At 40.4% G+C, this 16,465-nt stretch overlaps 2 long non-coding RNA genes across 2 annotated transcripts in view; both read left to right on the plus strand.

Moving 5' to 3' along the window:
- LOC118496922 overlaps positions 1-16,465 on the plus strand; it is a 103,338-nt gene that overhangs the window by 69,340 nt on the left and 17,533 nt on the right. The gene's annotated exons all lie outside the window — the stretch shown is intronic.
- On the plus strand, positions 164-3,730 carry LOC118496921. The gene is made up of 3 exons (XR_004899477.1): positions 164-242; positions 1,488-1,493; positions 3,719-3,730. It is a non-coding gene; the product is annotated as an uncharacterized LOC118496921 (long non-coding RNA).

Genomic DNA, 16,465 nt, shown 5'->3' on the forward strand with positions numbered 1-16,465 from the left:
ATTAGAAGATAGGGACTTTAGGAGGTGATTAGGTCATGAGGCTGGGGCCCCATGAATGGGAGCAGTGTTTTTATAAAAGAGTCCCCAGCAAGCTCTCTCATCCCTCCCACCACGTGAGAACACAATGAGAAGATGGTTATGAACCAGGAGGCAGGCGCCCACTGGATACCAAATCTTCTGGCACCTTGGTCTTGGTCTTCCAGTCTCCAGAACTGTGAGAAATAAGTTTTTGTTGTTTATAAGTCACCCAGTCTATAGTATTGTGTTAGAGTAGCCTTCAATTAATGCAGACACCGGCCTACAGTGTCTGTATCATTATGGGTGAAATGAGACATTTACACAGACTACCCAGTCTGGTGGAGGAAAAGGGACAGCATGGCTTTTCTCTCAAGGGGACCAAAAGCCGAGGCCTCTGCCATCCCAGGCCTTTATTGGGTTTCTCCGCCTATTACATGATGGTACTCATTTACTCTGCACAGATTCACCCCAAAGAGGTGGTTACCTTTTGTAGAAAACAAAGGAGCCAATGCTGCTAATCACATCACAGAAGAGGGATATTTGCAAATGAAAGGGCAAAAGTAGTTGTACCCGTTACACTCATCATTGGAAGGTTTAGCATGGTTTTTAGGAAGTTGCTTTGCAGTAAATGTCCTCAATTCAGGGTGAAGGAGTTTTAGCAAAACTCAGTGGCCTAGGTACATTGCAGGCCTGATTCTCCATGGGAGAACGTATCCATGGGTGTGGGTCCTGTGCATCTCCCAGTGGGAGCTGGGCCCACGCCACACAGAAAGGTCTACTACATTCAATGACTAAAATACGTGTTGCTGAAATTTTTTCAACAAGGATCATACCTATTATTTACATTCTCTTGTCTTTCATTGTCAAGATGTTACTGGGTAAGGGAGCCTAATAGTGTTCTCTCCTTTTGGCCAGACACCTTGTAAAGGAGACAGGCCAATTAGAGGTAATGTAAGTCTTCTAGTGGCTTATAAAACAGAAGTGATATATTTACATAAGAATGACATGATCTGGTTAAAGTTCTAAAGGACAATAACACATATTAATCTCTAGCCTGTGGATGGAGAAAACTGTTTGTTTTCTTCTTTAAAATTGAATCTTCTTTGAGACAATTTTGGCACACATGAACCACACATAGTGCCCAGCCCCCTAGAATTCAATCTACATGAGACCAGAGACCTTGCCTGTAACTGTTCCTAGCACCTGGTACATAAATAGTGCTTAGTGCATAGTAAACACTCAGAAAACATTGACAGAATAAATCGTTTTTAAATGAATAAAGAAAAATCTTTGAAGATCTGTAAAGATTTTAAAAGATTAGTTATAAGAAAGTTATAAGTTAATGATGGTAAAAACTGTGATGATGATGGTAATGATGAATGCAGACACTTAAATAACAATCACTACATACTGTTTTAAGCATTTTTCATAGGTTTATAGTGAAACAAGGTCCTAATATAGGTAGGAAGACAGTTGTCTAGATCGAAAGATAGTGTTCTTCACTACTAAACTATATTGCTATTCTATAATTATTGTTCATGATTGAATTGCATTATAAACCCAATTTAAGTGATGAATATGTTAATAGCCATCGCCAATTTGTGGTTACTTCATCCAACTCTTTAGTACATATGTGTATTAAACATGTCTACACATGTACACATATAGGTGTGTGTGTATACATACAGTTGTATACTCCTTATGACAAATATCTTTCTTAAGCACTGCATAATAATCACATAGCAATGGAATTAGTCATAACAAGGGTGAATGTCTCTAAGAGTTGGGCTGTCCTCTCACACATGGTGGCACCACAATCCTTACCATTGACTGGAATTCCCAACTGCTGGAAATGGTTGAAAATATGAACAGGAAAAGAGTGGGTGGGGTCACATGAGGCTTGGGTACCACAAGGGTGGGAAGAAGGAGAGAAGTAAGGCTGAAAGCTGAAACCACCCAATAGACTTCAAACGATAACAGCTTCCCTTTAAGTTTTAACAATGGAATGGGAGGGAAGGAATTTTCAAGAGTAAGGGCCAGGACCACTCTGGGTGTGAAATATGTGCTCACAGAGTTTTTAGGAAAGGCAACTCTCCTGAGTTAGCTGTCACATTGAAGTGAATTTAAAAATATACTAAAGGAATAATTTTGAAAATTTGGGAGCTGGCTAGTCTCTTTATCTCATTGTTCTCATTCTCTCCCTTTACCCCTTCCCCCCTTCCCTACCGTTTGTTTCAGCTATTCTGCTTTCTTGCTCATCTGCCTTTGAGTGATCTGATTCTGCGACATTACCTTGGTCATCACACACACTAGCCAGAGTCCAGCTCATGAAGGCCAGTGGTTCTCATTTATTAGAAATAATAACAGCTTCTAGTGCTGTTATAAAGCTTATCTGCTCATGTTATTTCTCAATATCAAATCACAGTAGAAAAACAGAATTCCCCCTGCTTACCACAGGTAGGATTACACTTGGGAGTGTTGATGACTTCAGCAAAGATTTTCCACCTTCAGCCAAGTGATTGATGGCTTATCCATCTGCACATAAAACCAATGTTTTTATCTTGGTTTGAATGGGACATATCACCTGCAGTTTCCAAACAACTGCATATTTTCTCCCAAAGTAAAATACAAAACAATGAGAGTAAATACTTGCAAGTCAGCTTTTCCATTCTCCCCTATTGAACAAACCTGGAGGTGCTTATCACTCACTGGTTAATCCTCCCATGTGGCTCTGTGGCAGGCAGGCAGGCCAAGAAAAGGTCTCCAGGCTCAGTCTGTGGTTGGTTCCCCTGTTGTCTTCTCACAGCTGGAGAAGGAAGTGCATCCCAGCAAGCGTCAAACACCACCTTTCATTATCATTTAGTTCTAATTATCTAACTAGAAAGTGGGTTTTTTACTTTTCTTGGAAAACAGTGTTTATGAGGCAAATAAAAAAAACTGATGTGCATTTCTGTTTTTTCTTCTTGTTAAATTTCCATCAATTTCAATCTTCGAAGTATCAAAGATTTCTTTCCATTTAACTTCTGTTATCAGTTTTAAAAATACTGTGTGTACCATCCTTAAGGTGTTACACACACACACACACACACACACGTATACACATAAATGTAAACACACGCAAACTATTAAACCACTTCTATTTTGAACAGCTTTCAGACTGTGGCCTGTCTTAATGTCTCAAGAACAGTCGACGTGCCATTTGAATTACCCTGCTTCCTGAGTCCTCATTAGTGCTCACCTAGCCAGACTTCCTAACCAGACTTCCTGCTTTCACCCTTGACTCCTGACAGCCATTTTCTACACAGTAGCCAGAGCAATTTAAACAAGTCAATCAGACCATACTACTCCAATGCTATCATGTTCTGGTAGCTTTTTACTGCAAAGGGACTGGAACCCAAATACATTACCATTGTCTATGCAGTCCTACATGGAATGAATCCTGCCCTTCTCTCTGACCCCACCTCATAAAGATACTTGACCTTCATTCCATTTTGGGATCAAGACCCTTTCTCTCTCAGAAGCTCCTCCATTTATTCTTTCCCTTGCCTAAACCTCTCTTCCCCCAAATCTTAGCATGGCCAGTTTTTTCCATTTATTCAGGTCTTGAACTCACATGACATTCCTAGGAAAGGACCTCCTTGTTTACCCCTACTAAAGTAGCTGCCCTCCGCCACTCTTTATCCTATTATTTTCTCAATAGAATTTATCATTGTCTAAAATGATCTTATGTATTGTTTGTAAAGATGATTATTATGTGGTACACCCATAAGAATTCAAGAGTACTGTGAAGGCAGTACTCCTATCCGCTCTTTCATTACTGTATCACAGTGCCTGAAATCATACAGGCATATTCTAGGGGCCCATAGAATTATTCCATCAATGGCTGCCTGGCTGGATAATTCCATCTTAATGGCCACTTGTGTAAATTTGTTGACTTGGGCAAGCTTTTCTATTTTGAAAAATTTTAATCATAATTACCAGGACTGATTGGTACTCAGGGAATATTTTAGTCGGAAATATTGTTCAATCATAATCCCAAGGAGACATTCCCTTAGCAACATCCCTGACAAGGAGTTATCTAGTTTCTATTAAAATATTTCTAGTGTTGAAAAGCTCACTCCTTATTTATACAGAATGTTCAAATGTTAGACAATTCTATTCTTTCTTAAAATAATCTGAAATCTTCCTATTATGGTGAATCTTAGTCTTAGTTCTATCTTGAGGTGTTATACAAAATAAAATCTTTTTTCTTTTCCACACAGGAGTGCTATCCCATATCATCTTCTTGCGGCTAAATTTCTTTTATGACCTCAGTGATTCCTTTCATGACACTCTTACCAGACCCTTCACTGTTAAAATATTTTAAAAAATGTTTGCTTCTTTCTCTTTTCTTCTGATGCATTCTTCTGTGCCAACATTCCTATTAAATTCTGCCACCCCAAGTGGAACACAATATAAAACTATCTGAGTTTTGGGAAAAACAGACAAAAAGTTGTAAAAATCATTAAGAGGTTGATCATTGCACTAATTCCCTAGGAAAGAGCGGTCAGTTTTATCAATAAGACTTTTTTTTCCACCTTGTCTTTTCTTTTAACCATGTTGGTGTTTCCCTAATTAGAGCCTTGAGAGAAAGGAATCATGGGAGGTCACTATATTTCTCCTTTTTTATTCCACCATGGAGCTGACGGGTTTTGCAGGTGTCACTCTTTCCCTCCGGGCCCTCAGTGAGATAGCATTCTCTCTGGGGGAAAGGCAGTCCTTGACTCCTTGATTTGTGGGTTGCTACATCTTCAGTCCAAAATATTAACAAATATAGATTATTTTCCCAACACTTAATATTGCCTCAAAGACTACAGTTCTTTGCTTCCTGATCCTGTCTCCACTTCAGCATCAGCAACAGCACAAAAGCTGAATTCCTAGTAGGAAAAAAGTGGTGATCCTCCTTCAAACGGAAAAGTGGTCAAATATAATCTCCCCTCCTTGGCTTTCTTTGGATGTACTTTGGTCTGTACAGTTTGTATGTCATGTGAATCACTTGGCCATCTTGAAATGTCTTGAACACATCCCAAGAAACCATTGAAGTCAAAATATAAACAAACAAAAATTTAAACTTTTAAAAAAAGTTGGCTAATAAAGGATTATTTTTTCTGTTTCAAATGAATGACAGGTTTTCTTATATTTTATTCTGTATAGTCAAGTTCTTTTTTTGAATGCCAAAATCCTGTTGATTCTATTATCTTGAGTGGTAGTGATTCTTTCACGAGAAAATAGAGTTCTTGATGAACAACTAGTCCTCCATACGCAGTGTGGTCCCACTCCTGGGGGAATTGATCTTATGCAGGTCCATGGCTTGGTAACCCCTCTGCCGTTGGTATACAGGCAGAGAAAAGGTGGCTTCACAAGTCTAAAAATGACATGATGCCCTCAGACATATTTTCAGTCACTGAAGTACTCACTGCCAGTTTCTTGCTCAGGGTAAAGCATTGGATGACACTTTCTACTTCCACACCCACCTCTTGACTGGCCTCCTGTGACTTCTTTTCCTATCCAGCGTTACCCTTAATCTCTATTTCAACCACATACAATTTTATAGCAATAGTGATAGCAGATAGAAGCTATGAAATTTATCAGTGATACCTCTGACTACCTTATTTAGTCAGTCTTACTAATAGACCTGGTACTTCCTTGAAGATCTGAAGATCAGCTGGTGTGAAACCTAGACTTCACTAAGGCAGAAATTCCAAATGGATTCAGTTCAAGATTTTTTTTTTACCTTCAAAGAGATTCCTCTGTTGCCATTTGGGCACATTTGCAGAAAAAGAAATATTTTAATACTAGACATATTATTGGTTCTAGAATTTGTGGTTAAGGTTTTCAGATGGGACAACTGAAATATTTTTAGTTTTTTCTCCAACGGTCATGGTGTTTTCATGAAGACAAAGAGACTCCTCTGATCTTTGCTAATGAATTGAATTGACCTGGATGGAATGAAGGAAATGGGCGAGGGGGCATACACAAGAGGATTAGGAAGACAACAATGATGCTGCCTGAACCTGGATGTGTTGTAGAGACTGCAATGAGAATTAAGGATATGAGCTACAAAAACTGGTAAAGTCCAAGGAAATTCTTGTGTCATCTCTCAATAGTACTCTAGGGAGAAGTTGCACAGTTTGCTGAAAGAGAAGCCAGAGCAGATTTATTTGGTAATGTGTGGCCCATCTTCCGCTATAGGAGAAAATTAGATCTAAATCTATGAGATGTATGGGAATCTAAATCTATGGGAAATGTATGTTGGAGATCTCTTCATTACTGGAATGTCAATGCTCATTATAAAAATCTAAAGCTCCTAAAGAGTATAAGATCAAAGATAGACATATATCTCTTTGCTAAAGATAATGGACAGTGTCCTATTGTTATTGCTCATGTAGAGATTTTTTACTTAAATGTTCTTGAAAAAATCTATATAGAATAAGAAGGTAATAAAAATGCAACAGTTGTGGTAATTGGTATTTTGTTGTTAAGATTCTAAAATTGAAGTGTTTATCTTAAAATCAAAGAGTTAGTGTAAACAAAATCTCTTGTGAATTAACCAGTGATGTTTGGTGCCCACTTTAGAGAGAGTGCACTAGAAGAAAACAGAGTAAAAATTACACATAGGAACAAAGTTCTGTTTTCTTCATTAGATAATTTCTTCTCCTAGGATAAATCAAGACCACCAATAATTGCAAGGCATCTTTTTTGATGGAAATGTGGGAGGCAGAAGACCTGATAGCTTTCCTTTTCCTCTGGTTGCAGACAGCCAAAATTACAGAATGAGGCACTTGTTCTCTGGCTTTGCTCTGCTCCTGTCTTGTCTAGGAATTTAGACGGGGCTGCCATTGTTTTTTTTTTGTTGTTGTTGTTGTTGTTAAAGTCTGACTGTTTCATATGTTTACCTGACCACCTGGGGTCTCTGTTCATCTGCTTATCATAGGTGAACTTGACTTGGGTTCAAATCCCAGCTCTGTCACTTCTAAGTTGTGTAGCATTAAGGATGTCACTTACCTTAGCCCACTGTTAGCCCAGAAAAGAAAGCGTGAGGCCAATTTTATGTGTTATCACTTTAATGGGGAGTGCCATCCTAGAGAAACAATAGTGAGGGAAAAAGAGTGAGACAGCACAGGAGGACGAGCAAATACAAAGTGGTACATTTCCAAGCTGGCCACAGCCTTGTAACCAGCCTTGTAAGTGATCACTCAGTCTTTAAAGATATCTCCAGAGAGGTCACAGGAAGTATCATGTCTTAGAATAGTCCACCTGTGGGAAGGAAGCAAGAAGGATTTATCTATCAGTTTCCAACTCTCAGTGGTCAAAATCTGCCCCACCACTCCTCCACATTGCTGAGTTACACCAACTGAACCTCCTATAGCCACTGTGGAAGGTCAGACCCAAGCTAACAGCTGCCTCTTTAGTATGAGCCTCAGTATACAGGGCACAGGGCAGGTAGCAGCAAGGCAGGAGACCTGCTGGCCAGCCCTCCTGCACACTTCAGAACCAGGTGAACCAGTCCATGTTTGTGAACACCAAGAAAGGTTCATGGCATCTCATGCCACAGTGACTAAAACAAAACCTGTGGTAGGAATCAGGAGATTGGGTGGGAGGTGACAGGAGAGATGCTTTCAGTCATGTCCATAATGACCTCAGAGTCCAGGAGTGGCTGCTGCAGTAAGGCCTGGCTGACCCAGCGTGCAGACCGCCACCATGAAGACAGAGATGAAACTTCCTCCAGCAAAGATCGAAACTTCTCCTATCATCTACCAGATTGTGTTTGGTGCTGAGAAAGCTTCCTGAAGGTTCATGAGCAACAGGAAATGAAAATTCTGAGCAAATCCAGGGCAGGGAGGTAGCTTGATCTCGTTCCAGAAAAATGTCTGTCCTTTCTAAACCTTGGTATCTTTACACATAATGAGCAGTAGCTACTATTATTTCCTCATCTTCCCCATTAACGCACTTCCTTCCACAGCATCCCCTCTCTTCGGCCATCTGTCCTGCTCAGTTCTAAGTCTGAGTACTTGCTGAGTACGTAAATTTCTTCCTTTGCCAATCTTCCTAAATTGTTTCACTTCTGGTTTTCAAGGATCCTAATAACTTACCTTCTTGCACAATACTTTTTCTGATGTAAGGAGAGCAACTCTTGCACATCCCTCATATATTTCATGCAAAATATATGAGCATGTTATGTAGGTTCTCCTAATGTTTTATTTATCTGTGGCCTTGGCAATGACTGAAATATTATGGGTATTGCTATTGCCAATATTATTTCATGGAAGGCAGAGAATGTTTAAAGTATTTTTGTAATGAATAGTAGAGTTCTCTGATCAGGAGCAAACATAGCACAGCTTTTGGTTGTTAATAATAAGGAGGTAGGAATGCTCCTTACTGCTACTGTTTTCGTTACACAATAGAGAAATAGATGATTTGTGCCACCCCCACCCCCACCTCCTGGGGACTGAGGTCTGACAGGTCAGGTTTGCAATTTGGGTCCCAGGGATGAGAGCTGGATAGGAGGAGGCGGAAGCTACCATCTCAGGGTCCAAAAGTGGAACAAGTCAAACAATGATTCAGATCTACTCTCTTTAGGGAGCATGGAAACTTAACACTAGCACAGACAAGTGCTGCCCTTAAATACAAGGGACTGCCTTCAGGTTGGCCAATGGGAGGTAAAGTCAAAAGTGAGGATCTGGGTGGAGGCAGAATGGTGCCAGATCAGGAGCAATAGAGGAAAGTTTTGGACGATTGTGAGAGTGTAGCTGGAAGCATGGCAATCTACTTTTAATGGTCATTGGCTAGACAGCAGTCAGTATGCAAGTGTAGTGAAATCAATGAGGAATACAGCATCTGATTGGGGTAGATCAGATGTATGACTGGGACTGCCTTTTAACAGGAGACACACCTGCCCTCATATCTCTAGATGCATGCAAGCACTGAATCATACACTGATGGGAAATAAATACATGTTTGAATAATTCCAATTTGGTCAAGGAAATGATACAGCAGCATGTGGAGCTTTCCCTCTCTCCTTGGCTTTCTCCCTGTTGGGTGATGTGTATATTTCATAATTTGTAAATGAGAAGTGGCGTGTACAACCCCTCCCCCATGTATACCTTGGTCTATTCTTGCCATAGGTAAAAAGCCAAAGAGCCCTTGTTTCACACTGTCACAGAGTATTTCATGTGCCCTTGGGTAGGGAACCTTCTTTTCTTGTTTTCAGCATGATGACTTTTCCCCCCACAGACTGAATAGGGAAGCGATGTGTGGTTAATGTCAAATTTACTCTGAACTTTGTTAGCCTCAGAGTTCATGCCCTGGAAACTGTAGCTCTTCCCATGATTGGGATATTTTACATCTACGCATTACATTCAGAAAGCCAGGGTTTAGGCTCATGGAAAAAAATAGCTAAATTGATGACTAATTTTACATCAGAAGTTTTCTGACCAGAGAAATCGTTCGTGTGCTACAGAGTAAGCAGAGCTGCCCCACCCCTGGCCCCCTGCCCTTTGCTTGGAGCAAGATTTTCAAGTGTCTCTTTGCGAGAGGGTGGAGGACCAGCAGAGTGGAGGCCCAGCTGCAGGGACCCACGCAGCAGATGGTCCAGCCAGAACACGGGCGGCCTGGAGTTGCTCTCCATCGGATACCACTCACTGAGGCTACTGAGTCATGCAGCCACTTGTTATGCTGAAGAGGATTGTTTAGGTGGAAAATGGGGTGTTTTCCTTGCTCTCATATGTCCGTACTAGAAGGTCATGACCCATCTTTCTTACTGCCCACACTTTTATTTATCCACCATAAGGAATAATTTCCAACTCACTCTCCCCACTTCACTCCTTCGCCAGAACATATAGAAATGTCTATGCTCAAAATGAAAGGCTCTTGTTTTCTTGGCTGCATATCAAGATTTTTCCAGATTGTCAACTCCTTAAGAGGGGAGAAGCATAAAACCCAGCTGTAGAAACTCAGAAGTGACCTAACATGATCCAGGTGTTTCCAGTTTCCTTGGGAAAGATGGCAGATGTATGTGCCACGCCTGATGGACTGCATCGAGAGGGCACCGCCTGATAACACTAGGGGTGCTGATCGCAGTCGTGATAGTGGGTTGTGAGGGAGTCCTGAGGGTGCAACAGCTATTTCTGATGTATCAAGATTAGTTTCGTGGTGGTATTCTGAAAGTTTGCGACCTTGTATTTATTCTTCCCCCATCTTATCCGATGCTCATAAAAATGGATGTGAAAGCAGTGAACTTGTCAAGACAACATGGGGGTGTGGAAAATGCAGGGAGTGGGGAGGAATGGGTTTTAGCTTCGTGTCTGCAACTTGTCAGCCATGTGTCTGTGGGAAAGTTTTTAATTTCTCTGATTATCATTTTTTTCATCCATAACACAAATTATACTTGTCCTTAATGCCCTACTATACAATGAAAGCATTGTGTTGGGGACAGATTTATTTACATGAATAATTTGTACAAATCCATTAATAAATGTGCCGTCATTTACTGCAGGCTCATCTGTTCACTCTGTGGTAACATTCTGACCCACTGACCATGGACCAGATATAACCCACTATATTTTTAAATTGTATATTTTTTAGTAGTTTAAAGTGGAGTTTGGCAGAATGAACTCTCACCAGAATGAATACCAAAGCCATCTACCACAATCTCCTTCATCACCTTCAAATGCCACCTACTTCTTAAAGCATTCTGAGGTATTTTAACCTGGAACACTCTCCCTTTCCCAGTACTGACTTTTTATGTGGCAGCTCTTCAATGAGGTTACCAACTGTGGGTGCTGGTTATCTGGGAACGGCTTTTCCTCCCAAGGACAGGGACCCAAACCTTAGCTTTGTACTTGCCCACCTTATTTTCTAGAGTGCCACACGTGTAGGTACACAATGAACACTTTCTCAGTTGAATGACTATGTTTCTTTGGTAGAGTTTGCATGGGAGGGAAAAATGGTGGTGGCTGCTCAGAAGCATCTGGCATTGGTGGAGGATGCCATAGGGAAAGGAAGTCACGGCAGATGCAGAGAACTGAACTGCAGTCCAAGCTTTGGCACTGTGTTTTCGTACATGGCCATGAATGGGTCAATAGACTCTCTGAACCTTTGTTCCCTCCTCTTTATGACGAGAGAATAGGATGAGTTGGTTTTTAAGGATGCTTATAACACTATGATTCTAACATTTTCTGTTATGCTACCTTCGTCTAAGGTAAGGTATTGAGAAGAACCTCAAACAAATCATGAGATCTTTTGAAGTAGGAATCATTCAACAGGGTGATAGGAATATATTCTATTTTGAGTGAAAAGGATTAGTTTACATAAATATGGAATTCAGGGTAAGGAATTTGTCAAGTTTATCTGTGGACAGTTTAAAATAAAGAATCCTAGCATTAGAGGAATAATCCAAGATTATTTCCACTTGGACTGACATAAAGATTGCAAAATACATTATGCACATTAAAAATAAACATGGATTTGAATTTTTACAAGGTCTTTACTTTTTGGTGGTTATTATTATTTTACAAATCTTGCCACACCTTTTGTATTACAAAAATTTGGAGTTATCCCTGAAACTTGAAGTATCCTTTGAAATAGCATTATATGAAATGTATCTTAATTTGTGGGAAATGATAGAAATCTTTATTACTGTGTGTTGGGTTAGTTTCAGTTCCACACTGCGGAACCTTCTCTCCTGGAGTTGAAGTAAAGTTAGTTGTTACTTAATTGTATCTTTGGGTGGTATGCACTACATCAGATTATTTTATTGCTGGGTCCTTTGAAAATTAATGAGACCACTGTGATATGATCTTGTTGATTCTTACATATATAAACATTTCACTTCTCTCTATATCAATTGCACTGAGTCTGAAATATAAATTTGGTAATCTAGTCAACTTTATAACCCTTTTGTCAAGATTGACATTCCATCTATCTTCTTGAGGACCAGGAGAGGAACTCAGTAAATTTCAAGGTTCTTTTTTTTAATGCAATAGAATCTTTTTTTTTAATTTTATTTTTTAAAAAAAGATTTCACTTTTTACTTTTAGGCAGAGGGGAAGGGAAGGAGAAAGAGAGGGAGAGAAACATCAATGTGTGGTTGCCTCTTGCGCTCCCCTCACTGGGGAACCTGGCCTGCAACCCAGGCATGTGCCCTGACTGGGAATTGAAGCAGTGACCCTCGACTTCATAGTCTGGCGCTCAATCCACTGAGCCATACCAGCCAGGACTGAATGCAGTAGAATCTTTACCAGAGGAGGTCAACCCTTAAATGAGGGAACTATTTCCAATGTCCAGTTATCCAAGTATATTTAAAGCAGAGGGTGTTTTTTTTTTTGACAGCTTTGTTAATGTAGCTTTTTTCTTCCTTGCTGGTAATTGAAGCATAACTGAGGTCTAGTGTTGAGCTTTAAATATATTCTTGAGACTTGAAAAGGAAGCTTGGTGAAACATGAGCTACAGCATAACCTCTCAATTATTCACACACTTATATGGCTGTAATCACTGAGGCTTCTGATTGTAAACATTAGGAACACTTTCATAACCAGATACTGATATAAGCTAATAGGCACTGAAATGATGAAACTACAAATAGTCATCAGAATATGGATATGGTCAGGGTCATCAACCATAAATAGCATCATCTTAGTTCACTTCTAAAATGTCTGATATGAGTCAGAATATAGGTATCACCCTAGTAAATTCCAAAACGCCAGCTCACAAAGTCAGACGCGTTTGAAAATGACTCGAGAGCCCCAACACTACTGACTGGCTTGGCTGAGGATGGGGCCAACTTCCATTTTTGTGGCCTGCTCTCTGAGGCTCAGGGAACTTGAAAGCTCTTGGTCTATCATTCAGCATGATCTAACAGCTGTGTTCAGTAAACTGTCTGGGTTTGGATTCTGCTAGTATAATGATATCTAACAAGATGGGAGGAAAATCTTGTAAAGATGTTATTAGTGACCCTTACCTCCCTTTGTCCTTTCCTCCCTTTCTGACTACTATCAGTTAATTAATTGACTCATTCAACACATACTAATTGAGTCATTATCTTGGGCCAAACACTGTACTGGGCACCCCAGAAACAATGCAGGCATGCTCTCCCACTGCCCTTACTGAGTTTGGTTTCTAGTGCCGTAAAGGAAGATTTTTTAGTATTTTTGAATTAGCTTATCCTGGGCATTACCTCTAAGTCCTACAACACAGACACACACACACACACACACACACACAGACACATACACAGACACACATATACAGACACACACACACACAGACACACACACAGATACACACACACACACACACAAACAATGGGTTAAAATGTGTTCTCTGGGCAAACTTCCTTCTTGTTCTATTTGTGGATTGAGAATAGAGTTGCAAACTAGGAGATTGCTGATCTCTTTGTTTCTTTCCTTAAAACAGTTGGGGAGATAGCTGAGAAGATAATAAGGTCTAGGTGATTGCTTAAAAACAACATTTTGAAAGAAAAAGCTCCCAACAGCCTTGCTGTGCACTTTCCCTATCTCTTAGAGCCTCTTGGGATGGGCAACAACAGAAATATGTATTTCCAGACTAAATGAATGAGAGATATGTGTGTTTAAGTCCTACCGTGCATTGAAAACCATATTTAGTTTATTACATATCAGTTAATGTAAGCATAAATGTGAGTCACAAATGATTAACAAGAACACAATTGGTTTGGACATTCTTTGCGGAGTCCCTCCTAACTAAGCACTGTTGAAAACCCAGACCCAGGATAGCTAATAAAAGACATTAATATGGATTCTGGAAATAATGACATACTAAAAGCAGCAGCATCTTCATGATATTGTGTTTCTCCTCTTGGGTTTTCTGCTGGCCGCTGTTCCCCTTCTGAGTGTCATCCTCACTCTTCCACAGACCTTCCTGACAGGGCCATTTTCATGTCTCAGGGCCCTGTTGTTGTCATTGTCATTTAGGTTTAACCAATTTTGTTTCCGAGGATACCTTGCTCCACCCACTTTAGTCTGAAAAATGCTTGCCTCTAATTACTTTTTAGCAGGGAATGCCTTCTTTCTTATGTGCAGTCTTACAGTCTAAGATTTTTTTTCCTTTTAACCAAAAAAATACAAAAGAGAAGACTTTTGCCTTTGAATTGTTTCCAGATTGAAATGAAAAAAGAGTCCCCCATTTGTTGGACACACAGTGGCCATCAGTCATCCTGTGTCTGGTCACCCCTGGTGGCGGCCACTTACTGGTGTGGTGTTTTGCCATTTTCATGCCCTCAGTGTTGTGAGTGCTCTCCCCTCATGGCCGAGGCCCTGCTGAATCAGTGACTACAGATTGGATTGATGGCACACATAGGATCCAACAATGGCCTCTCAGGCTTGTTGTGACCTCCAGCAGGGGTGTCTGGGTGGAAAACAGAGACATCCTCTCTCTGCTCTCTTGGAAGTGAGAGCTGAGGAAACTCAGAGTCTGAGCAGGTTGGCTTTAGAAACTGAATTGGAAAGCCACAAGGTAGATTTGAGGCCAGGGCAGCAATTACAGGCTGAAATTCTGAGGCCAAGGACCAAGAGAATGGGGAGAACCAGGCAGAGAAGCAGGTGTGAGTGGAGATCCATGCCATCCCTGAGAGAAAGGGAGAAAGACAGACACACAGACACACACATTCATACAGAGACACATTGCAAAAGCCATCTCAATTCATGACTGCTTTCTACTTCCAATCTCATTTCTCCCATGCCTCTTACTCTGGGGCAACTTGAATGAGCCATCTTTGCCCCTTATGACAAAATGAGTCTTGAAAACATCAGTGAAGACTGATGAACTTTTGTTGAAGATTATAGCACTATGATTAATAGCACGCAGCAACCAAGGTAAACTGACTCAAAGATATCTGATGGAATCCTTGTTGCCCTTTTGCTACCACCTGCCAATTGTGAAAATTTCTTCTAAATGTCAACATTAGCATGTAGTTGGAAAAACACTGGAAATTGTTCTCTCCCCTGTCAGTATTGATTTCAAAAATCAGATACTATCAAAGGCAGCACTCAGAGGTCCATACCACATGATCCTTTGTTGTTTCATTTTAATAAATGCTTCTTAAGGACGTAGTAAGTTGTTAAACACTATATAAAAATAGGCTATGATGACGTTTTGTGCTGAATATATGCTCTGGAAACCACATGCATTTGTGTTTCATGGTCACGGTGTGATCATTGCCATTAAATTACTGTTAAGGGTTGGGGGGTGGGGAGCCATGCTCTGATGGCAGCAGAGTATAGAACTCTGTCTTCTTTGGGGTAGAGTGAAAGAAGTTCATTTGGGAACATTTACATATATAATAAGCGTCTTAACTGTTCATATGTGCGATTGCTTCTCTCTGTAGGATATGGTTTGGCAATGGGGTATAATAAAGCTTTGATTTTGGCAAGTGTAGGATATCAGTCATTAGTAAGGTAAATCTTCCCCAACAAGTTGCTATGTAAAATTTATAGCATCCGTGCTCACTAACATATTTTTCTTATGCAGCGTGCTCATTGTTTATTGGCTTTCCATGCTTTGGCCATCGTCGTTCTTTCCTTCTGTCATCACTTCGTTGCCATGGAAAGAGTGGATGACTTAGGTGGGCGTGGAGCATAATGCCATCTATAAACGTAAGGTGGTAAATAACTTCTAGGGCTATCACTCACATGGTCCAGTGAACAACAGCCATATATGTGTGTTGTTAACATCCATGAATTTCACTGTCGTTGGTCTATATTCCCTACTCAGCCCCTTCAAATACATACACAGAGAAAAAAAAAACCCCTCCAACCTGACCTTAATTGAGTTGGAAACTGGGTTTTATGTTGTTGTTCTTGTTCAGACAATGAAAAGGAAAAAGTTCCTGGGGTAGGATTCTTCTAATGGTAATTTTTTTCCTTTAGAATTTGTAACTGCAGCAGGCACACTGAACTCAGTGCTGGAGGCAGCCGTGGGCCTGTGAAGAGATGTTATTTGTCTCATTAGCACTGTGGGAGTGCCAGGAAAGGGTCCATGACCTAGAGCCCATCTTGCTTCAATAATGGCTTAACACTCGTAAAAGATTTTTAATGGCTACATGAGACATATTTAAATATTAAACGCCATTCCTCTTTGTTGATTCACAAACCCCAATGAATAAGACTCCTTCGTTGCTTCCAAGGTCGAAGAAATGTGCCTGGCTTCTCACGCCAGCGAGTGAACAAAACAAACCCACGAAAGGAAACACTTCAGTTCTGCCCTGCTAACCCATTTGCAAAGCAGAGGACTACGCAGTGCCAGTGCTTAGCAGATGCCTTGAGTTCTCTGACACAGAATGTTCTTTTATCTGTTTGGTACCCCTATCTAATCCCGTGTTAGGAGAATTAACAAGAGAGTCGCGTATATCTAATTAGACTTTTTCCCAAACACA

Source organism: Phyllostomus discolor, chromosome 1, assembly GCF_004126475.2.
Source record: "Phyllostomus discolor isolate MPI-MPIP mPhyDis1 chromosome 1, mPhyDis1.pri.v3, whole genome shotgun sequence".
NCBI lineage: Eukaryota > Metazoa > Chordata > Mammalia > Chiroptera > Phyllostomidae > Phyllostomus > Phyllostomus discolor.